Raw genomic sequence first — 22494 nt, 5'->3', positions numbered from 1 at the left:
GGGTAATTGTAATTCATTTTTAAGTGTGGCCGCTGATAGGAAATCTCGGTTCGGGATAGAGGAAACACACAATGTCTGTCAGGAACAGGCGACGGTGGGGTTGCGCCGGATCGGCTGCTTAAGTTAATAAAATTGGCGAAAGAAAGGGTGATTTGCATTTAAAATACACTTTGGAAAAAGCGTACAATGCGCCCGGAAGGGGAAAAAGTAAAACGCCAGTTTTCTAAAGATCTGTATTTAATTTTTAAATTATACAACGTTTCCGGGCGTGCGAGGTCCCCTTTTATTCCCTAATATTTCATATTTATGATTGTTTTTTTTTCTGGTTGTGGTATCTTATGTTTTATCCGTTCTGATGTATAAGTAAAGTAGATAGAGGAGCTCCACTATGGTTTGAAGGGAGGCTCCTATAAATAATCCTCCAGTTCCTCCAATGGCCACTAAAATGACAAAAATAGTTTTACCGCCTTTTCTGTTATTCAAAATTAACCACAGGAATATTCCTGGGAGCACAAATTTTAATAACCCTGAGGATGGATTTGAAGGTAAAAACGTGATTTTGGGTTCATAGTATACGTCTACACTATTTCTATACAAAGTTAATTAATATAAGTCAAATTATTTTTCAAAATTAATCAAATAAATGCCAACTTGTGCATAATTAATTAACACGAACCTACTAAGTCCAACATACTTTTAGCAACCACCCTTTTATATCTTGTGGTGGGCAATGATTGCATCTTGATACTGACACCATCCGCCCTATTCTCCCTAAAAATAATTATAAACAATTAAATTAATAAAATTATTTAGTCATTTTTTAACCTGTTTCTTATAGCAACAATGTTGTATTCAGGTTCGGTGCATGACGGATGACAGTCGCACGTTAATCCGGGTCTGTTTGAACCGTCCGCGTTTAATCTGTTGAGTACGTCTGAAAATAAATTAATAATTAAATAAATTTGTGAAATAAGTGAAATATTTACCGAAATTGTCTGTTAAACATTTAAGGCCGTTTATGTCACAATAAAGGGTTTTACCTGAAACAGTAACAAAGAAATTATTACAAATTATTGACAAATGACAACTGGCAAATAACAGGTGACAGGTTAGCTATTGGCAAATCCAGGCATCTTGTTTCTTCGATAAACCTTAGGTCTGTTTTTGTAACAATAAAGTTTTTTTGTTTAAAACAATTACACAAAAATATTAATAATTATTGGCAAGCGACAGCTGACAGTTTAGTTACTAGTTAGTACAGTGTTGCCAGAGGCAAGTCTAGGCAACCCTCAACCCAGCCGTACGTATTTTCATCCTTATGAGATTTTATTTTTACCATTTTCTAATAAACCTTGAGGTTAAACGTCCCACACTTTTTTTACCTGGAACAAAAAACTAATTAACAATTATTATTGGCAAGTGACATTTGACAATTGGCAGTTTAATCAGTGGTTATGACAGGTCTAGGCAACCCACAATAGAACTATACGTTTCTTCTTGTATAAGACACAATTATTGTGATATTGAATGGTGCTTTGCCGTTATTGTTTATTTTGTTTAAATAAATGACTCCTGTTACACTTGTTTGTTTATTTGAAATGTATAAATAATAATCACTCTCTAACCTAACTCTCAATCCGTATGATAGTGCTGCCACATGTAATTATTGGATACTATAGCTATCAAAGCAATTCAGATAACCTGCAGCACATATTTTCATATATTGAACAATAAAACTTAAACTTAACAGTTTAATTCGGCTTATGGCACACTACACTTAAGTTTTTATCTAGAGAAAAAAATTGACAATTATTGGCAGGTGACAACTGACAAATGAGAGCCAATTAGTTACTGGCTATGATAGTGGTGCCTGAGGTAAGTCTAGGCAACCCACAACATACTATTACTTATTTTTCCTGATAAGAAATTTATTTTTAACAGTTTTCCAATAAACTTTAAATTTAAGCGTTTAAGTCTGTTTATGGAACACAATTTTTTTCAGGAATAATAATTAACATTTATTAATAGTGACAGCTGACAATTTATTTAATTACTATGACAAGGCTGTCAAGGCAATCCTAGGCAACCCGCAACACAGCTAAATGTATTTTTACACTCATCAAATTTTTCTATTGTCAAGTGATAACTGACAGATGACAGCTGATAATTTTTTTTATTACTATGACAGAGTTGCCAGAGGCAAGTCCAGGCAACCCACAACACATGCTTAGATCTTTTTCTTGATTTCCTGAAACACATTTAATTTTTACGGTTTTTCAATAAACAAATGATAGCTGACGGTATGGCTATTGGCTATGACAGCATCGCCGGAGGCGAGTCTAGGCAACTGAAGATTTTTTTAATTTATTCCAGCCATTTGAAGACATTATTACCCAAAGCGCAGATTTATGTTTGTTGACAGCTGATAGTTTAGTTTAAATTTTCAATTTTAGGCAACCCACACTACAGGCTTGCATATTTTCATACATTAGATAGACATCATACATATTAGACAATTATTTGGCAGCTGACAAGTGATAAATGACAGTTTAACCATTTGTTATGACAGTATTGTCAGGGGCAAGTCTAGGTAGTCGAAGATATTTTTGATTATTTTATTCCAGGCATTTGAAGACATTTTTTTATTTATTCCAGGCAGTTAAACTCATTTTTCATTTCTTCCAGGCATTTGAAGACCCACAACACAGATTTAGGTTTGTTGACAGCTCACAGTTTAGTTGGTGGCTCTAACAGGGTTGTCAAGACGATTCTAGGCAACCTTCAACACAGCTATACGGATTTTGTTACTTAGGAGATTTTATTTTAATAATTCATCCTTAATTTACGTGTTTAATTCTGTTTAGGACACTAAAGTTTTTTATCTGTAACCATAGCAAAAACTAATTAACAATTATTGGCAGGTGACAACTGATAGCTGACAGTTTAGTTATTGGCTATGACAGTGTTGCCAGAGGAAAGTGTAGGCAACCCACAACACAGCGATTATTTTTCTTGATTTCCTGTTAGAAAATTTAATTTTTACAGTTTTCCAATAAACCGTTAAGCGTTTATTTCTGTTTATAGCACACTAAAGCTATTAATCTGACCACTGACAATTTATGTAGTTGCCATGACATTGTTTCCAGGACAAGTCCAGACAACCCACAATACAGCCAAACGTATTTTTTCCCAGTAAACCTAATCCAGGCAGAATATTAAAAAGAAAATCTCACTTGAACCGAATTTACGCAACTGCCACTTGTCACTTTCACAAGTGACAGCTCTATCACTTGACAGGTTTGAATATTTCTGACATTTGACAGATGGTAAAATGGCCGTCTTATATTATTGACATATTATTTATGAATTAATACTTGTTAATTATGAATAATGAACAAGTATTTTAAATTGAGAGGATACTGAAAAGTAATTTAACAGGAATATTGACAAAAAAGCCCATTTGAGCTGAATTTATTGGTCCTACAGCAATAGCGCTTTTGACAAGTGATAGCTTGAGCACTTGACAGGTGTCAATATTTGTGACATTTGACAGATAAAAAGATGGCTACCAGGTAATGTTGACATATTATTTATAACGAAATATCTGTTAATTATTAATAATTATTTAAAATACTGTTAATATTCTAAATGTAATAAACCTACAGGGACAATCAAATAATCATCAATACAACTTTGGGTGATATGTTCTCCTGTAAATGCTCCTTCCTAATCATATGATACTAGTACTCACCATAAAAAGGCATTAAATGGTGTGTACAATTACAAAGTTTCAACTGGTTCTCAGCATGGCACTGCACCACACAAGCGGAATAACTGTAGTACTTATGCACTTTTAAACCGGCCGGTACCTCATGTGGAAACCTGCATTTTCTATTTGCTATCGGCATATCAATGACGTTTCTATCATTTACAATTTCTTGCATCTAAAATGTACGATATTAATTAAATTCATTACTCAAACACAGTCAGACAAGTCACATTGAAGTAGATATCGTAAGTTTCGCCAACTAGTACGTCCGTTCTTAAGTTCGGTTCGGAGTTTATGTAAGGAACTTCCTCCGGAGCATGGATGTAAATCTGAAATCCAGGTTGTCGGTTTTATAATATGTGCAGAAAAGTGAGTTTCTCTCACCCTGACGTCTTCTTTTGCATGGAATTGAAGCTTTCCAGGGCCAGTGTCATGGTTCAAAACAAATTTCCTGTTACGTCTCCTAAAAGTTTTTCATTCTTTAGAGGGAAACTGTGAGACTTTTTTTGTTTACCTTGAACCTAAGTTGTTCAACGTAAAACATACGCCATATTCGGTTTCGACTGGTAAAAACTCTCGGCAGCAGTCGAAGGGTGCTCCTCTCCATTTGCAGTTGGTGAGGAGGGAATTGCAAGGTTTTCTTAACTAGATTGGAGAAAATGCCTAAAAAAACAGCTCAAAATTTTTCGAAATCTTCCTACTTTTTCCACCATATAAGACATATTGAAATCCGGACATGAATGGCACGTGGATTGGCAGGAGTAGCAGCTTCCAGAGAAGAATAAGACGTCTGATATGAAGAATTCTATGGTTGCAGCAGTGTCTCTGTCATTATAGAATCTGGATGGAATGGTTTAATTAAGTAGTGTAGATGATTTTTTTGAATATTTCTATAAGATGTGTCTTCATTTCTAAATTTGCTAGTTTTGAATTTAAATTTCAGGAATTAGTTTTTGATTTTCTTGAATTTCTCCAGAGGATGTTCAAAAATTTATCAAAAGTTCAAAACTATTAACAATTTTTTGGATTTTTGGATGGTCTCAACAATTTTGAATGAATTTTCAATTTTTTTTGGATTTTTAAAGTCCTTGAAAGAAATACTAACATTGAATAAAAACTGAATTTTCTGATAATGTTCTTAGAAGAGTTAGATTAGAGTTAGAAGGATCTGGAGTTTTTTGAATTTAAGTTGCAAGATTTTCTTTATTAAGTAGGTACTCTAAAATTCAAAAAATTTGAATGCATATTTTGAACTTTTCAATATTTACATCCTTGAATATAGTTTTCTAGAAGAGCTTTAAATTTTTGAGGTTTTTGAATAAAACTCGAAATTTTTGAAATTTTCAAAAAAATGTTTTAGAATTCTTTAAGCAAAATTTTGAAATTTTTAAGGTTGATAAATTTTGAATCTTTGAAACTTCTAGATGGAGTTCACGAATATTTTCTTTGTTAGGTAAAGTACTCAAAAAACCAAAAAATTTGAACGCAGATTTTGAATTTTATTTATATAAATTTTTGAATTTTATTTTCTTGAAGTAGTTTTGAATTTTTGAGGTTTTTGATTTTTTCAATAAAATTCGAAAATTTGGAGTTTTTTAACTCAGATCGATGCTTCTGTAAAAAAAAAATCCTAAATTTTTCTTATGAGTTTAAATTCGCGCAATAAGTCGAATTGAATTAATACCAAAAAATTTGGATTATGCCCTTTTGAATAAAATTGGGTCTCTAAAATTTTATAAAAAAAATTCTATTAATTTATAAATATTTTATTTTATAATTTTTCAAACGAAAATTTGAAAATTTTAAGTGCTTGCTATGAAATCTCGGGAAAACGAAAATTAAAAGCAATAAAATGTTTGAATATTTGGGGTTTTTGAATTAACGTCACCAAAAATTCAAATATTTCAATGAATTTTTTGACTTATTCCATGTTTGAATTCAGTTTCCTGGAAGAGTTTCAATGTTTTTTATTATTTGAATAAAATTCGTAAATTTAGAATTTTTTAAAATTGGATAATTTTGAATTTTTGGGATTTCTACATTGAGATGTCCAGAAGAAAAAATAATTAAAGTAAGGACGTTACCGTAGAGAATTCACCAGTGAGTATTTAACTGAATTTTTAATTTTTAAAAGAAGTGCCCACAAATTTTTAAATTTTTTTAATGTTTAAAATTTTTGAATTTATTTTTCTGGAAGAGTTTCGAATTTTTGTTTTTTTTTTTTATTGAAATTCAAGAATATTGAATATTTTAACTCATTGAATTAAAACTAAAAAAAATTGTAAATTTTGTAGTTTTAAAAAGTTCAAATTTTTTCATGAAATTTTTAAAAACTGGAAATTTTAATTTTTTTAATCTCTGTATCTAGATCTCTAGAAACAGAAAATAAAAACTAAGTAAATTTTTGAATTTTTCAATGTTTATTTTTATTTTTTGTAAAGTTTTATTTTATTAACTCAATTTATAATTAACTCAATTATATATATTTAAGGATTTTTTATTTTAAATTAAACTTCTTGAAGAGTACTTCCTTAAGAATTAAATTTTGAATTTTTGAACTCTTAGCTTCTTAAATTTCTGAATTTTGAAAAGTAAATGTCTATTCATCCATAAATTTTACTTATTCTTTTATTTAAATTCATGTAATAAATTGAATGATAATATATAAACAATTTTGATTTTCAATAATGTCGTAGAATCATTCTAAGTAGATTTGAAATGTTTGAATATATATGCATGTTTTAATATAAACTCGAAAACTCTTGGATTTTTTAATTAAATACATATTTCTTCATACGTTAATTTATTTTTAAATTCCTTTAATAATTTAAATTAATATTTATTAATTTTGAATTTCATTTAAAGTTTCCAAAATTAGTTCTTTCTTAAGTATTCAAACATTTCTTCAAAATGTTTAAATTCTTTAATTATCAACATTTTAAATTTAGGTCTCCTAGCAGAGTTAAAAATCGCGACTGAATAAAATGTTGAATCTTTCAATTTTTCTTATGAATTCCTGTAATAAATCCAATTGAATTAAAATTTAAAAGTTCAATTCCGTATCTTTTCAAATTCGACAATTGTGAATTTTTGGTTCTGAAGTTCTGAATCAAGTTCTCTAGTAAAAGAAGATTAAAAGTAAATAAATTTTTGGCATTTTTGAATTAACGTTCAAAAAAAAACGTTTAAATGCATATTCATTGATTTTTTAAATGAAATTCCTTGAATAAATCAATTTATTAAGTGATTTTTTATTTTAAATTAAGGTCCTCGAAGTGTACTTCCTAAAGGATTGAATTTTTGAACTGTCAGCTCTTTAAATTTCTGAATTTTGAAAAGTAAATGCCTATTCATTCATAAATTTTATTTATTCTTCATGGAATAAATTGAATGATAAAAAAATTTTGATTTTTAATTAGAGTAATTCCAAGTAAATCTGAAATTTTTGAATATATATGATTATTTTTATATAAACTCGAAAACCCTTGGATTTTTTAATTAAATGCATATTCTTTCATAATTTAAATCATTCTTAAGTTTAAATTCCTGTAATAATTTGAATAGATATTAATTTTGAATTTCAGTTAAGGTTTCCAAATTGAGTTTTTTCTTAAGTATTCAAAAAATTTCTTCAAAATGTTTAAATTCTTTATTTATCAACATTTTGAATTTAGGTCTCCTAGCAGAGTTAAAAATCGCGACTGAATTAAAATTTCAATTCATTCATTTATTCATTCATTCATAAATTTTGTTCATTCTTCATGGAATAAATTGAATGATTAAACAATTTTGATTTTCAATTAGAGTAATTCTAAATACATTTGGAATGTTTGAATATATATGCATATTATAATATAAACTCGAAAACTCTTGGATTTTTTAATAAAAAATACAAATTTCTTCACAATTTCATTAATTTTTAAATTTAAATCCCTTTAATAATTTGAATTAATAATAATTTTGATTTTCAATTAAGGTTTACACAATTAATATTCAAAGTATTCAAAACAAAAAAAATTATATCTCCCTTAAAAGTCGTCCAAATTTGCCCAAAATTCCACTAAATCGTTAAGAAAATCATTATTTTATGTTCCTAAAAATAATTCATGTTGATATTCTAACTAGAAAATTTTTTATAGGCTATCAAAGATGATGGTAAAAATGTCTTCATTTTTGTACACCCTCAGGACAAAAAAAGCCTTAATTCACTTAAAAATGGTCCAAATTTGCCCAAAGTTCCACTAAATCATTAGAATAACTCTATTTTATTTTCTTAAAGATAGTTCAAGTTGATATTTTAACTGGATAATTTTTTACAGGCTTTCTAAGGTCATGGTAAAAATTTCCCTATTTTTATGGATCCTGAGTACAAAAATATACATAACTCTGTTAAATATGGTCCAAATTTGCCTAAGTTCCATTAAGTCGTTAGAAAGACTTCACTGTATATTTTCAAAGATATTTCAAATTGATATTTGTATAAAAAATTTTTTACAGTTTCTCGAAGATGGTGGTAAAAATTTTTTGGATCCTCAGTATAAAAAAGTCCATACCTCCCTTAAAAATGATCCAAATTTGTCCAAACTTCCACTAAATCATTATGGAACTTTTATTTTATGTGCTTAAAAATATTTGAAGTTAATATTTTAATTGGAAATTTTTGTACAGACTGTCAAAGATGATGGTAAAAATGTCCCTATTTTTTTGAACCCTCAGTACAAAAAAATTTATTCTTCGTTTAAAAATTGTCTGAATTTCCCTGAAGTTCCACTAGATTGTTAAAAAAACCTTATTTTATCTTCCTAACGATATTTCAAGTAGATATTTTAAACGGGCAATTTTTATAGGTTCTCAAAAATGACTCAAAAAATTCAGTCAAAATTTCACAATATTTTGGACCCTCAGTACAATAAAATCTACAACTTTTTTAGAAATGGTCCACATTTGTCCAAAGTCCCACTAAATCATTAGAAAAACTCTATTTTATTTTCTTAAAGATAGTTTAAGTTGATATTTTAACTGGATAATTTTTTACAGGCTCTCTAAGGTCAGGGTAAAAATTTCCCTATTTTTATGGATCCTGAGTACAAAAATATCCATAACTCCCTTAAAAATGGTCCAAATTTGCCCAAGTTCCACTAAATTGTTAGAAAGACTTCACTGTATATTTTTAAAGATATTTCAAATTGACATTTGTATAAAAATTTTTTACAGTTTCTCGAAGATGGTGGTAAAAATTTTTCCAATTTTTTGGATCCTCAGTATAAAAAAATCCATGCCTCCCTTAAAAATGATCCAAATTTGTCCAAACTTCCACTAAATCGTTATGGAAACTTCATTTTATCTGCTTAAAAATATCTGAAGTTAATATTTTAATTGAAAATTTTTGTACAGGCTGTCAAAGATGATGGTAAAAATGTCCCCATTTTTTTGAACCCTCAGTACAAAAAAATTTATTCTTCGTTTAAAAATTGTCTGAATTTCCCTGAAGTTCCACTAGATTGTTAAAAAAACTTTATTTTATCTTCCTAACGATATTTCAAGTAGATATTTTAAACGGGCAATTTTTTACAGGTTCTCAAAAATGACTCAGAAAATTCAGTCAAAATTTCACAATATTTTGGACCCTCAGTACAATAAAATCTACAACTTTTTTAGAAATCGTCCAAATTTGTCCAAAGGTCCACTAAATCATTAGAAAAACTCTATTTTATTTTCTTAAAGATAGTTCAAGTTGATATTTTAACTGGATAATTTTTTACAGGCTCTCTAAGGTCATGGTAAAAATTTCCCTATTTTTATGGATCCTGAGTACAAAAATATCCATAACTCCCTTAAAAATGGTCCAAATTTGCCCAAGTTCCACTAAATTGTTAGAAAGACTTCACTGTATATTTTTAAAGATATTTCAAATTGAGATTTGTATAAAAAATTTTTTTACAGTTTCTTGAAGATGGTGGTAAAAAATTTCCCAATTTTTTGGATCCTCAGTATAAAAAAAATCCATACCTCCCTTAAAAATGATCCAAATTTGTCCAAACTTCCACTAAATCATTATGGAAACTTTATTTTATGTGCTTGAAAATATTTAAAGTTAATATTTTAATTGGAAATTTTTGTACAGGCTGTCAAAGATGATGGTAAAAATGTCCCTATTTTTTTGAACCCTCAGTACAAAAAAAATTATTCTTCGTTTAAAAATTGTCTGAATTTCCCTGAAGTTCCACTAGATTGTTAAAAAAACTTTATTTTATCTTCCTAACGATATTTCAAGTAGATATTTTAAACGGGCAATTTTTTACAGGTTCTCAAAAATGACTCAAAAAATTCAGTAAAAATTTCACAATATTTTGGACCCTCAGTACAATAAAATCTACAACTTTTTTAGAAATCGTCCAAATTTGTCCAAAGTGCCACTAAATCGTTGGGAAAATTTCATTTTATATTTTTGAAATTATTTGAAGTTATTATTCCTATTGAAAATGTTTTTATAGGGTTTTTATAGGTGACCATTCTTTGGATCCTCGATAAAAAACAATTCATAGCTGCCTTAAAAATGGTTCAAATTTGTCCACTAAATCAGTAAAATTGTTTTTTTTTTCATATTTATCCAGGCATTTAAGAAAATTTTGAGTTTTTTTACCTCTTTAGAAAAGTAAGAAAAAAATCATTATTTAGCTGGACAATTAGTATTGAATTAGAAAAATAAAGAAAATTTGAAATATTTTGGACATTTAAATTAAAAATTTTTGAAAATTTGTAGGTAACTTTTTTTACATTCGTCCAGGCATTTGAGGACATTTTTATTCTTTTTCCACGTAAGAAAAAATCATATTTGCCTAGAAAATTAGTAATTCAAAAAAAAAAATAAAATTTGAAATATTTGGGATATTTTCGAAAATATTTAGGCAATTTTCTTTTATTCATCCAAGCAATTAAAGGAATTTTTTCCACGTGCTTCAGGAAAAAATCATTAATTAAAAGAACAAATTGAAATTTAAATTAATTAATAATAATTTGAAAACATTCATTTAATTTTTTTTAACCTGGAAGAATAAAATTGAATACAAATTTTCAATTTTTTTTTAAATTTTTAATAAAAAAAAATCCAGACAAATTATTTCTTATATACTCGTTCAATTCTGGCAACTCAAACTTGCGCCCTACATAGTTTGGTCGATATATTATATTATAGGTCACATATGACTTGCAAGGTTGCTTCAAAATGTTTAAATTCTTTAATTATCAAAATTTTGAATTTGGGTCTCCTGGCAGAGTTAAAAACCACTACTGAATTAAATTTTTCTTATGAATCTTAATTCCTGACAGATATCAAATTGAATTAAAAAGTTAGATTTTTAATTTTTTAGGATTCTTAGGTGCCTAAAGAATTACTTTGAATAAAAATTAATATTTTCGATTTTTTAAAATGAAAATTTGAAATTTTTAATACTTGAAAATTTTGAATTTCTGGAGTTTTTGCATCGAGATCTTTAGGAAAAGATGATTAAAAGTGAGTAAATTTTTTAGATTTTTGAATTAACCTTCCAAATATAGTTTTTCATTGACTATTCAAAAAAGTACTTTCTTTGGATTTTTCTTTCCGATTTTTGAATTTAGGTCGCTGCTAGATAGTTTATATTAGATACATACTCAAAAATTTTAAAAAATTGAATGCATTGCATATTTTTTCAATTTTTTATGTTTAAACCTTTAGACATAATTTCCTAGAAGAGTTTTGAATTTTTGAGGATTTAATTTTTTTAAATTCTTGTATTATTGGATTTTTAGATTTTGGCTCCTCAAGTAACTTAATAACTTCTCAAATCTTGAATTAAGTGAATATTAATTAATAAATTTGTAATTGCTTAATTTTACAATTCTATAAACCGGAAAAACAGTAATTTCTTGTAATGGAGAGTTTATTATTCAAAAATTCATTAATGACATTTACACATTCAATATAAAAAAAAATTCTACGTTTCCAGTCTCTGGATAAAATCTGGAAAGAACGAAAATCTTTGAATTTACTTATGGCGAACAAACTGAAACTTTTGTACCACAAGAAATTGACAAGAGTGTCGATCCCCTCTATATATTAAATAAAAAACTACAATAATTGATTTCACTCCTTCTCAAACTCACTCCTCAGCTAAAGAATAATCAATTCCACCAATCTGACAAACGGTCACAGAAGGATACGTCGTATTCCAATCCAGATAACTGGTTTCGGTCAGAAAAGTCACAGCGTTTTTTTGATAAGCCTTGATAACCTCAACAAACGTTGTCGACATTAAGTAGCAATATTCCACAAACAGAAAAGCCCATAAGATCCTTAAAAAAATCACTATATATCTTACAAGTTATTCCTGAAGATCACTCACCTGACCGAAACATGATAAGAACTAGACCCTACATACTTTAAACCGTGTAAGTGACTACGTTCGCAGTAAAATTTCACAAATTTTAGAGTTTTTTTCAAAAACATGACTAACAAACATACTAAAGGGTCTAAAATGCTTTATATCTAGACCCATGATAATCAATAATGTATATTAAGATATCATCTTTTTAGGGCAACTGATAAAGGAAACATTATTGGTTTAAAAGCTTTTATTGAATAATGTTTACATTATGCGGGGAAAGTTGACCACGTTTCAGGAGGATAAGTGTGAGGGCCGGTGTTATTGTTGATCTTTTCAGCTAAAAAAATTAGTTAATTAAATAATTAAAAATGTAATTGTAATTAATTAATTACAGTTACCTGAAGAAGGGGTCTCAGGGGTGTTATCGGCATAATATGACGAGCTTTCGGGGCTATTGGGGGTATTTGTTGGTGTGGCAGCCCCTAAAATATGAATAAAGTTTTGATTTCTGTTTTAATTTAGGTTCTTGAAGGGCGAGTTATTTATGTATTATTAAAAATTTTATTTTTAAATTTAAAGTCTCAAAATTTAATTGAAAAGAGTTTTTGAATATTTCGATATACATATTTGTCTAGGCGATGCCTTAAACTAAATATAAGTAAATTAGAATTATTTGATTTTTTTTCTATTTTTGAATTAAATCAATATTAACCTTTTTTAAATATAAATTTCCAATTATTTAATAAATAAACGATTTTCACCCTAAAGAATTCAAAAAATGTTGTATTTTACGACCTGAAAAAGTGGTAAAATTTAATTTTTAGAATTTTTCAATTTAGATTTTAAAATAAGTGTACATTTTTGAATTTACATCCCCAAAAAAAATCGAATTAAAATTAGTGAATTTCGGAATCATTGAATATTTCCAGAAGATATACTTCATTTTGAGCTATTTAATTATTTGATTACTTAAAAATTTAAAGAAATTTATTATTAGAAAGTTGAACCGTTGGCTTTTTAAATTTTTACATATTTTATGGATATATATAAATAAACTCAAAAACTTTTAGATTCTTACATTTCGAAAAGTTAATGAATATTTATACATAAATTTGATATTTTTATATTACGCTTCTGAAATAAATTGAATTAATCAACAAAATTAATTTTCAATTGAAGTTTCCAAAAATGGTATTTCAGTAATTCAGTATTCAAAAATGTTCAATTCTTGAATTTTTGAATTGTTAGCTTTTTGCATTTTTTATTTTTTAATGGATATTCATGGATAATAAATGGATATTATATATAAACTACAGAACTTCTAGATTTTTTAATTAAATGTATATCTCTTCATAAATTTGATTAATTTGTAAATTAAATAAATAAATAAATAAATAAATAATATCTTTATTTAGCAAGAAGCTACATTCAATAAAAATATAGGTGATATATAAATAAACTAAAAGTGTAAATTGGCTATAACTGTATCAGGACACTCCGGTTTGTCCATGGATGGTCTCGGTAATCCAGAAACAGCATCCCGGTTCCAGAAATATCCTGTCAGAGGTAGACCATAAATTAAAACTAGACTTAACCTAAACATTATTTCCTTGCCCTACTAATTAAAAGCACAGTTAATTATTGTTTGCCTTATAGTAATAAAAATAATGTCGACTCAGGTTGATCGAGTCGGTTCGGTTGCAATCAGCCGATGACACACATTTGGTACTTGGTTGACCTTGCCGACTAGACACATTGGTCCCCCCGTGTAATACTTAGAAAGGCTTCGGTAGTTCCAAGAAGCTGTAACCAGTATCCCGGTTGGCCCAAAAATACCCAGTCAACAGATAAACCAACAATCAAGATGATGATTGGAGCGGAAACAATGCATACTATAGTAAAACTTAATAAATTACATAATTAAAATAAAATAATAAAATAACAAACACAATTTTACTTATTCATAATAAATTTTCTCAAGAGCCCTCTGAATTGATTTAAAGTAATACAATTTTTGATGTTAGCAGGCAAGTTGTTAAATAGTATTAAACCTTTGTATAGAACTGAATTATGCATTTGGGTTGTGTTACATCTGTCGACTAGTATGAAGTCTATACGATTTCTCGTATTATAGTTATGTATATCTCCAAAAACTCTTAATTTATTACAAATATAATCGGGGAGCATCTGATGTTTTAATTTAAAAATAAACAAATAAACGTTATACAAAATTCTTTGATGTACAGACAACATATCTAGGACACCCAACATAGAGATAACAGGCGTGTAACGGTTACAATTTAGAGTCAGTCTCATAGCTCTATTTTGAATTCTTTCCAGTTGGTCAATTCAATACTGTGGTAAGTTAAACAATAATGTTGAACAGAACTGTAAATGAGGAAGAGCAATGGCGTTGTAAAGTTTTAATTTGATGTACATTGACAAATTTTTTCCAATTCTTGTGATAAATCCAACTTTTTTTGAAAATGTTCTCATTACATAATCTGCATGAGCATGGAAATTCAGATTGGCATCGAAAATTGTTCCCAAATATTTAATTTCTTTGTCGTACAAAATACTTTCCCCATTCACAGAAATCTGTACATTGCCCATGTCTATAGAACTTAATCTAGATCTCTTGCCAAATATACAAAACTTGGATTTACTTGCATTTAAGCTTAGTTTATTTCTACAGAGCCAGATGAATAAGTTATTGAGTTCAACGTTCATGACCTGTTGCAGTTGATGAATGTCTTTACCCACCATATACAACATTGTATCGTCCGCAAACAACACCACATTACACCCCCGCACTACCTCCACCAAATCGTTAACATACAATAAAAATAGCAAGGGGCCCAAGACCGTTCCCTGCGGTACACCATGCTTTACATTAACACTTTCAGATGAACTATTTTTGTACATGACTCGCTGAACTCTACCACTTAGATAAGATTGAAACCACTTCAATACATTATTTTTAAGGCCTAACCGTTCTAATTTCCTAATTAACATTTCTCTACTCACGGTTTCAAACGCTCTCTTAAAATCCAAAAATACAGCAAGTACTAGATTATCAGAGTCAAGGGCCTTGAGAAAATTATCAACTATATTAATAATGACAGACTCACATGAATGATTCTCACGGAACCCCGATTGGTTAGGCACAACTATTTTATTTATATTACAATGTTCGAGTAGCTGTTCCTTAACACATACTTCAAGGAGCTTCTCATAAATAGGTACGGTGTTAATTGGCCGAAATTCATTACACAATTTAGTGTTTTGCACTTTTGGAACAGGAACAACAGTAGAAAGTTTCCAGGCTTGCGGAAAAATCCCAGTACTTAAGGATGTATTGATAATATCCAGAAGACGATCACCCACAACATAAGCAACATCGCAAAGAACCTGCTTGGAGATGCCACTCTCCCCACCACCAACGTTTTTTAGATTTTTAAGTATTTCCTTCATTTTAGTCATCGAAACTTTATTAAATTGTGTCAAGGTTTTCTGGACTGAAGGTGGTTCAATGAAATATGTTTGGCCATTTGCTGCTGGTGGAATATCTGCAAGAATAAGATCAATACTATTCACGAAATAATTATTAAATCTATGTGCAATATCATCCTCCTGTGTAATGATTTCATTTTCAAACTTTATTTCATTAGGCATGTTTTGGGTTTTTCCTGGCAAAAGCGTCTTCAAATTTTTCCAGAGTTCTTTTTGATTATTTTTATTTAGATCTATGGTATTCGCAAAAAATCTATCCTTTTCTACTCTTATCTTGCTTACTATGTTATTTCTTATAGCTTTATATTCATTCCAAACGTTTTCGTTGTTTTCTATGGCAGCCCTTTTATATAATCGATCCCTTTCCTGCATTTGCTCCCTTATATCTTGAGTTATCCATTTTTTATCGGCATATTTCTGTTTTTGCACAATTTTAATCCTTGGGCACATACTGTCAAGAATTGTTCTAATATCTCTGACAAAAGTATTAGCTAGTAAGTCAACATCTGAACTATTTCTATTCCAATTGCATGTAAGCAGTTCTTCCTGAAGTTTATGGCATTTGTAGGTCTTAAAAGACCTAGTATAACTTACTACATCCATTGGCTGTTCCTTCGATTGATCCATAGAAATTGATATAATAGAATGGTCACTAATTTTAGGAGTTTGATGGACTTTATGCGAGAGAGATTTGTCATTTGAAATTAAATAATCGATCAGAGTCTGACTTCTTTGGACTATTCTAGTTGGAGTCTTAATTATTTGACTAAACCCATTGGTATAAATGATACTTAATAATTTGTTACTATAAAAATTGTTTTTTAATAAATCAAAATTAAAATCCCCAAGGATAATGTTGGTGCCATTAAATCCACTAACTTGCTCTAAATATCCCCCAAAAAACTCTATAAATTTGGCATCTTGTTTCTGAGGCGAATGGTACAGAACAGAGCACAAATATTTACCTCCACCCATAGATAGCTCAAAAGACAACAGCCAGACATAATCATCAATAGACAATACAGACCCCACCTTATATCTGATATCGCTTCTAATAAGGGCCAAGACCCCACCTATTCTACTGTTGTTACTAGTGCATTGCTCCAAATTGTACCCATCAACAATCAACTCACATGGCTCAATAACCGGGGTTACGTGAGTCTCACTCAAAAGCAAGATCTTAGGCCTCCAATCATTTACTAGTAAAATAATGTTATCTTTGTTGTTTAGATAACCTTGGCAATTAAAATAAACAATGTTGATGTTAAGTGCAATATTTAGGTCTAATTGCTACTTAATATATTTATTCCTTTGTAACTCTTCAATTCGCTTATAGGAATCACAACTAGTTACATCCCAAGAAACGTGATTGACATTTAGCCTAAGACCATACTTTTCATTAGATACTACACAATTAATACACTTAACGCTACTTACATTACATTCTTTAACATCATGGGATCCACTACACTTTGCACACACTTTATTTTCTTTACACTCTTTCAGTAAATGACCATACCGACAGCACTTGAAACACCTTCGGATACCATATTCGTTGAAGACAGGACAACGGTTCCAACCAATGTTCATCTTCTCCTTTTCAATAAACACTGCATACGTGGTAGCATCAACTTCCAAGATCATATTGAACTTTTTGTTTACGATTTTAGTTTTTCTCACAATTTGAATTTTCCGGTTTGGAGATTCTGGAACATTATTTTGACTCTTTATTTTGGCCAAAATTTCATTATCTGATAGGTTGTACTCAGACTCGTTAATGCCCACCACCTTAATCCTGTGCTCTAAAAGTTTTGGTACCTCAACACTGTAGTTGTCACCCATGTTGTTCTGGATCTGCGACTGTATCGAAGTTAGCTCCTTCTCATTGCCACACTTAATGATAACGCCGCCACTTTTGGTTGCTTTTCCTAGAGATAAACCGGCTCCAATAACAGTAGGATTGACTTTCTTTCTCAAATCCTCCTTCACTTGCTTTACATCTTTCTCCGGACACTTTTGCTTTACAACCAAAACTTTGCTATCATTTTTGGTGCCTATTGCTGCAGCATATGACAACTTGGAGTTCACACTTGATGGGGCTGTTGATGGCTTACATTCCTTCAGGCTGGCAATTTCACGTTTCAAATTCTGGTTTTCGTTTAACAGGAGATCGACTTTTTGATTTAACTCGTTAGTTCTACTGACTAAGAGCTGCAAGGTGGCCATAATATCTCCTACATTATCTAAATCAATAACAATATCATCTGTGCGGCTTCTTTTCCTAGCGCGCTCTGTTTTGTATGCACTATCACTAGATGCAGAGGGATCACACGATTCACTTTTCCATGTCGATTTTCTCAAATGAAAACCGCGCATGTCAACATTAACACACTTTCCATGAAAATACTTAGCACATCTGGTACATTGTATTATCGACTTAATGTCATCAAATACTAAATTACATTTAGCACAATTACTTTCTGGATCACCGTCATCCGTAGTACTTCCTCCAGCCATTATTTCATTAGTTAATCACAATTTCAAAATCACCCCGTATATGAATTAAATATAAGTTAATTTAGACAAATACTGTTTACAATAGAACACCCGTTAATGTAAACACTGTAATTATCACGTACGTGCACTATATTTATGTTATACTTATTACACAAATTAGAGAAATAAAAATTAAATTTTACTGATTTATGGCAACCGTGATTCTAAAATAAGTCAATACTTAGCTTGAAAGATGCAAAATTTTAAAAGACTTATTTTGATATAAATTATTAATCAAAAACTGTACTTTAACCCTTTGAAACACGCGAAAAACGATGGATCGACTATCATACGTGTTAACTGCTTGGACTACTACGAACTACGGAATAAATTGAATTATTAAATTATTTTGTCTTTCAATTAATGTTTCCAAAAATAGTTTTTACTTTAAGTATTGAAAAATTTTAATTTTTCCAAATAGTTACTTTTTTTAAATTTTGATTTAAAACTAAATTAATTTTTATGAATATTTTTACATAACGTTGAAAAAATTCAAAAATGTTGGATTTTGAAATCAGGCATATTAATTTTTAAATTTAAACTCTCGGACTAAATCGAATAAATAAAGGCCTTTGAATATCAATTAAAGAATGAATGAATGAATGAATTTTTGAATTTAGATCTTGATAAATGTCGCTTTAGGTAGTCAATTTTTGAATTAACATCTCCGGAAAAAATCGAATCAAAAGCGGTAAAATTTGAATTTTGAAATTTTTTAAGCTAAAAAATTTTGATTTTTTGTTTTTTAAAAATAAGTGAATTAGGCATTTTTGAATTTAAATTTATATGAAAAAAATGCCTACCAAATTTAGGTTCTGACCGAGATTTTTATATTCAGAAATCTTGAGTTTTCCTTTATTTTTGAATTTATTTTCTGAAAAACGTTACTTTAGACCGTAAACTTTAAAATTTTTAAATTTTTAAATCTCGAAATAAAACTGGATTCAAAATTGGTAAATTTTGAATTCTAAATTCCTTGAATATTTCCGAAAGAGACACTTTATTTAGATTTTTGAATTAAGGTGTCTAGAAAACTTCATAATTCAAAATTGATTAAAAAATTTGGAATTTTTGTTTCTATCCAATTAAAAAGTAATGAATTTTTAAATGTATGCCTTAGGACGAATATGACTTTTTAATTTTGGGTTCCAGGCAAAGAAGCAAAATTCAATAAACAAAAATCTTAAGTTTTATATTCAAAAGCGCTAAAATTCAAATTTTTTGAATTATTTAATTAAGATCTTCGACAAATGTCAAAAACGAAAAAATTGAATCAAAATCAGTAGATATTTTTTAAGAAAAGTTTATTAAATACGTTTTTATATTCAAAAATATTGAGCTTTCCGATACTTGAATATCAGATTTTTTATAATTTTTGATGCTTCTAAATGACGAAATTTCAAATTCTCGAATTTATATTCTGAAAAACGTTACTTTAGACAGTAAACTTAAAAATTTAAAAAATTTATTTAAACGGAAAAAAAACTCGAATCAAAATTGGCAAGTTGTGAATTTTGAACTTATTGAATATTTCCAGGAGAGTATTTAGATTTTCGAGTTTAGATCTCTAAAAAATTTTCTTAATTTCATATATATTAAAAAATGTGTGAATTTTTGTTTTTATCGAATTCAAAAGTAAGTAAATTTTGAATTTCATCTTGAGCAGAAACTGACTTAAAAAAGAAACTCGAATTTTTAAATATTTAAATTTTGGATCTCAGGCAAAGCAGTAAAATTCAATTTTTATATTTAAAAATTTGAAATTTTCCTCTTACTGAATTTCAGATTTTTTAACGCATTTTATGCTCTCAAAAGCTGTTGAATTCCAATTTTTTTAGTTTTTTGAAATTAGATCCTAAAATACTATGGTTGCTTTAGGGGTAAATTCTAATTTCCAATATCTCTAAAAGCCACATATTTTGGAAATTGAAATGTTTTAACATTCAAAATTTTTTGGATTTGTGAGTTTTTGAATTTTTTCAGGTCCTCAGAGTCACTAAATAATTGTTACAAGTTTCAAAAATGTTGAATTTTTGGATTCTTTAATTTCTAAAAATTAATTTTTTCGTTTATATTTGAATTAAAAATTGTTGACAATATTGAAATTTTAAAGCGCCAATCTTTTTGGAGTTCAATTTTTATATTGTCGGTTTCTTGAAGAGTTAATAATTTATTTTGAGTTTTTTTTAATTTCTTTACTTAATAATTATAAACCTCGAAAAAATTGAATTAAAATATTAATAAATTCTCAACTTTAGGAGCTTTAGGAAGTTACTAAATAATTCTCAATTATTCGTTTGCCTGGAAGTGAAATGAATATTTTTTTAAATTTTTTTAAAATAAAAATTATAAACGAAGAACCAGTTAAATAATTAAAAAATGATATACCATTAGCCCTAAACAAGCAAACCACCAAAACTAGAAACACTTTAAGTTTAATTAGCATGTTGAACTACTAAATGACCAACACAGTACTAATTTAAAAAAAATATATACATACATTATTTATGTGTTATCGGTTATTTTAGGTATAATTACTCCATTATCATACATAATTTTAAAAAAAATATATTATTTCGTTAAACCTATGATAAAGGATAAAGCTATGTTAGGCATGTGTAACATTATCGCATAAACCAATTTGAGAAAAAAAAACGTTATTAAAAAAAAGAGCCAAGCATGTTATTTGTAGATAAATGTATACTATATAGTCCGTTTTTTTGCATTAGGAATTGTTTTTTTTAATGTCAAAAACAATTTTAATTAGTCTTGAAAAAATGAATATATACAGTATCGAACAAAAATTAAGCGACGCTATAAAAAGAACTTTGTGACTGTACCTCGTATAATTAGGAACAATTTTGTAGTATCAGTTAATCGTATTTAAACATTCTTTGCCTCTTGTGATGAGTAGCAAGAGATTAGTAAATTGTTGTATGTTATTATGCATTTGTTCATGGACAAAAATAAAGCGACTTGATCGATATTGTTCATACCATTAGTAGATAAGCATCGGTTTTGGTCGGTATCAAATCTATATTTTGTTTAAAAATGCCTCTAAAAACTAAGGGTTTCAAAATCTGTTGTGTCGAGAACCATTCAGAACTATTGAATTAGAGGAAAAGCAGTTAACCGAAAACAGACGGGTAGACCAAGAAAAACTTCAAAGAAACTGGATAGAAAAATTAAAAGAATCTTTCAGGCAAATCCTTTTCTGTCAGCAAAGCAAATTCTGGCTGAAGCTGGGGGCTCTAATGTTTCCTCTCGAACGATACAGGGCAGACTAGTTGAAGCAGGCTTAAAAGCATGCAAACCTGCCAAAAAACCACTTCTTTGTAAGAAGAATATTAAAGCACGTCTTCTGTTTGCAGAACAACATGCTCACTGGACACCAGAGCAATGGAAAAAAGTACTTTTTAGTGATGAGTCAAAGTTTAATTTGTATAAAAGTGATGGTGTTCAATATGTTCGTCGTATTGCAGGTAAAAGACTTGACCCAAAGTATGTTCAAGGTACTGTAAAACATGGAGGTGGCAACGTGTTAGTCTGGGGTTGTTACTCTGGCTATGAAATGGGACCAATTTGCCAAATTGAGGGCATTATGGATAGGTTTAAGTATAAATATATCCCTGAAAATGTCATGCTACCTTATGCGGAATGGAATATGCCACTACGTTTTGTTTTCCAATACGACAATGATCCAAAACATACAGAAAAATGTATAAAAGCCATTCTTAAATGGCCAGCCTAATCGCCCGATCCTAACCCGATCGAAAACCTGTGGGAATTTGTGTATAGGCAACTTAGAAGTAAAACCTATAAAAACAAACAGTACATTTTTGAATAAATTAAAAATATATGGAAAAATATTGATCAAGATATAATTGATAATTTAATTTCTTCCATGCCTCAAAGGTGCCGCCAGGTAATCGCAAATAAAGGCTTGTGGACTAAATATTAAGGGCGCAATCTGATAATGTTTTCTTTTATTTTTATTGTAAGCGTCGCTTAATTTTTGTCGTATAGAAATATTTAACTTTTCTTTTTCTTTTTATGATCTTGTTCATACGGAAGAATTTTGGTATGTTATGTAATAAATATATGTTTATTAATGAGTGTATTTGTTTTATTGAGTTTTAATTCTTCTTGCGTTTTTGCTTTTTTAATAAAAGAAAAAAACTGTATCGTCGTTCTATTTTTGTCCGATACTATACTTAGAGATATAAGTATATAATTAAGTATACTTTGGATTTTATGGTAATAAAGCATGTTTTGAGAAGATGCCTCAAG

At 28.9% G+C, this 22494-nt stretch overlaps 1 long non-coding RNA gene and 1 pseudogene across 1 annotated transcript; both read right to left on the bottom strand.

Moving 5' to 3' along the window:
- Window positions 1-236: 236 nt before the first annotated feature.
- On the bottom strand, window positions 237-12245 carry LOC126736354 (sodium channel protein Nach-like; annotated as a pseudogene).
- Window positions 12246-12364: 119 nt separating this feature from the next.
- On the bottom strand, window positions 12365-20694 carry LOC126736355 (uncharacterized). Its single transcript, XR_007660656.1, has 3 exons — window positions 20593-20694; window positions 12534-12617; window positions 12365-12472 (listed from the first exon to the last, which is right to left on the bottom strand). It is a non-coding gene; the product is annotated as an uncharacterized LOC126736355 (long non-coding RNA).
- Window positions 20695-22494: the final 1800 nt, after the last annotated feature.

Source organism: Anthonomus grandis, chromosome 5, assembly GCF_022605725.1.
Source record: "Anthonomus grandis grandis chromosome 5, icAntGran1.3, whole genome shotgun sequence".
NCBI lineage: Eukaryota > Metazoa > Arthropoda > Insecta > Coleoptera > Curculionidae > Anthonomus > Anthonomus grandis.
The sequence above is the reverse complement of the archived record's forward strand: the minus strand, read 5'-3'. Positions and strand labels throughout refer to the sequence as shown.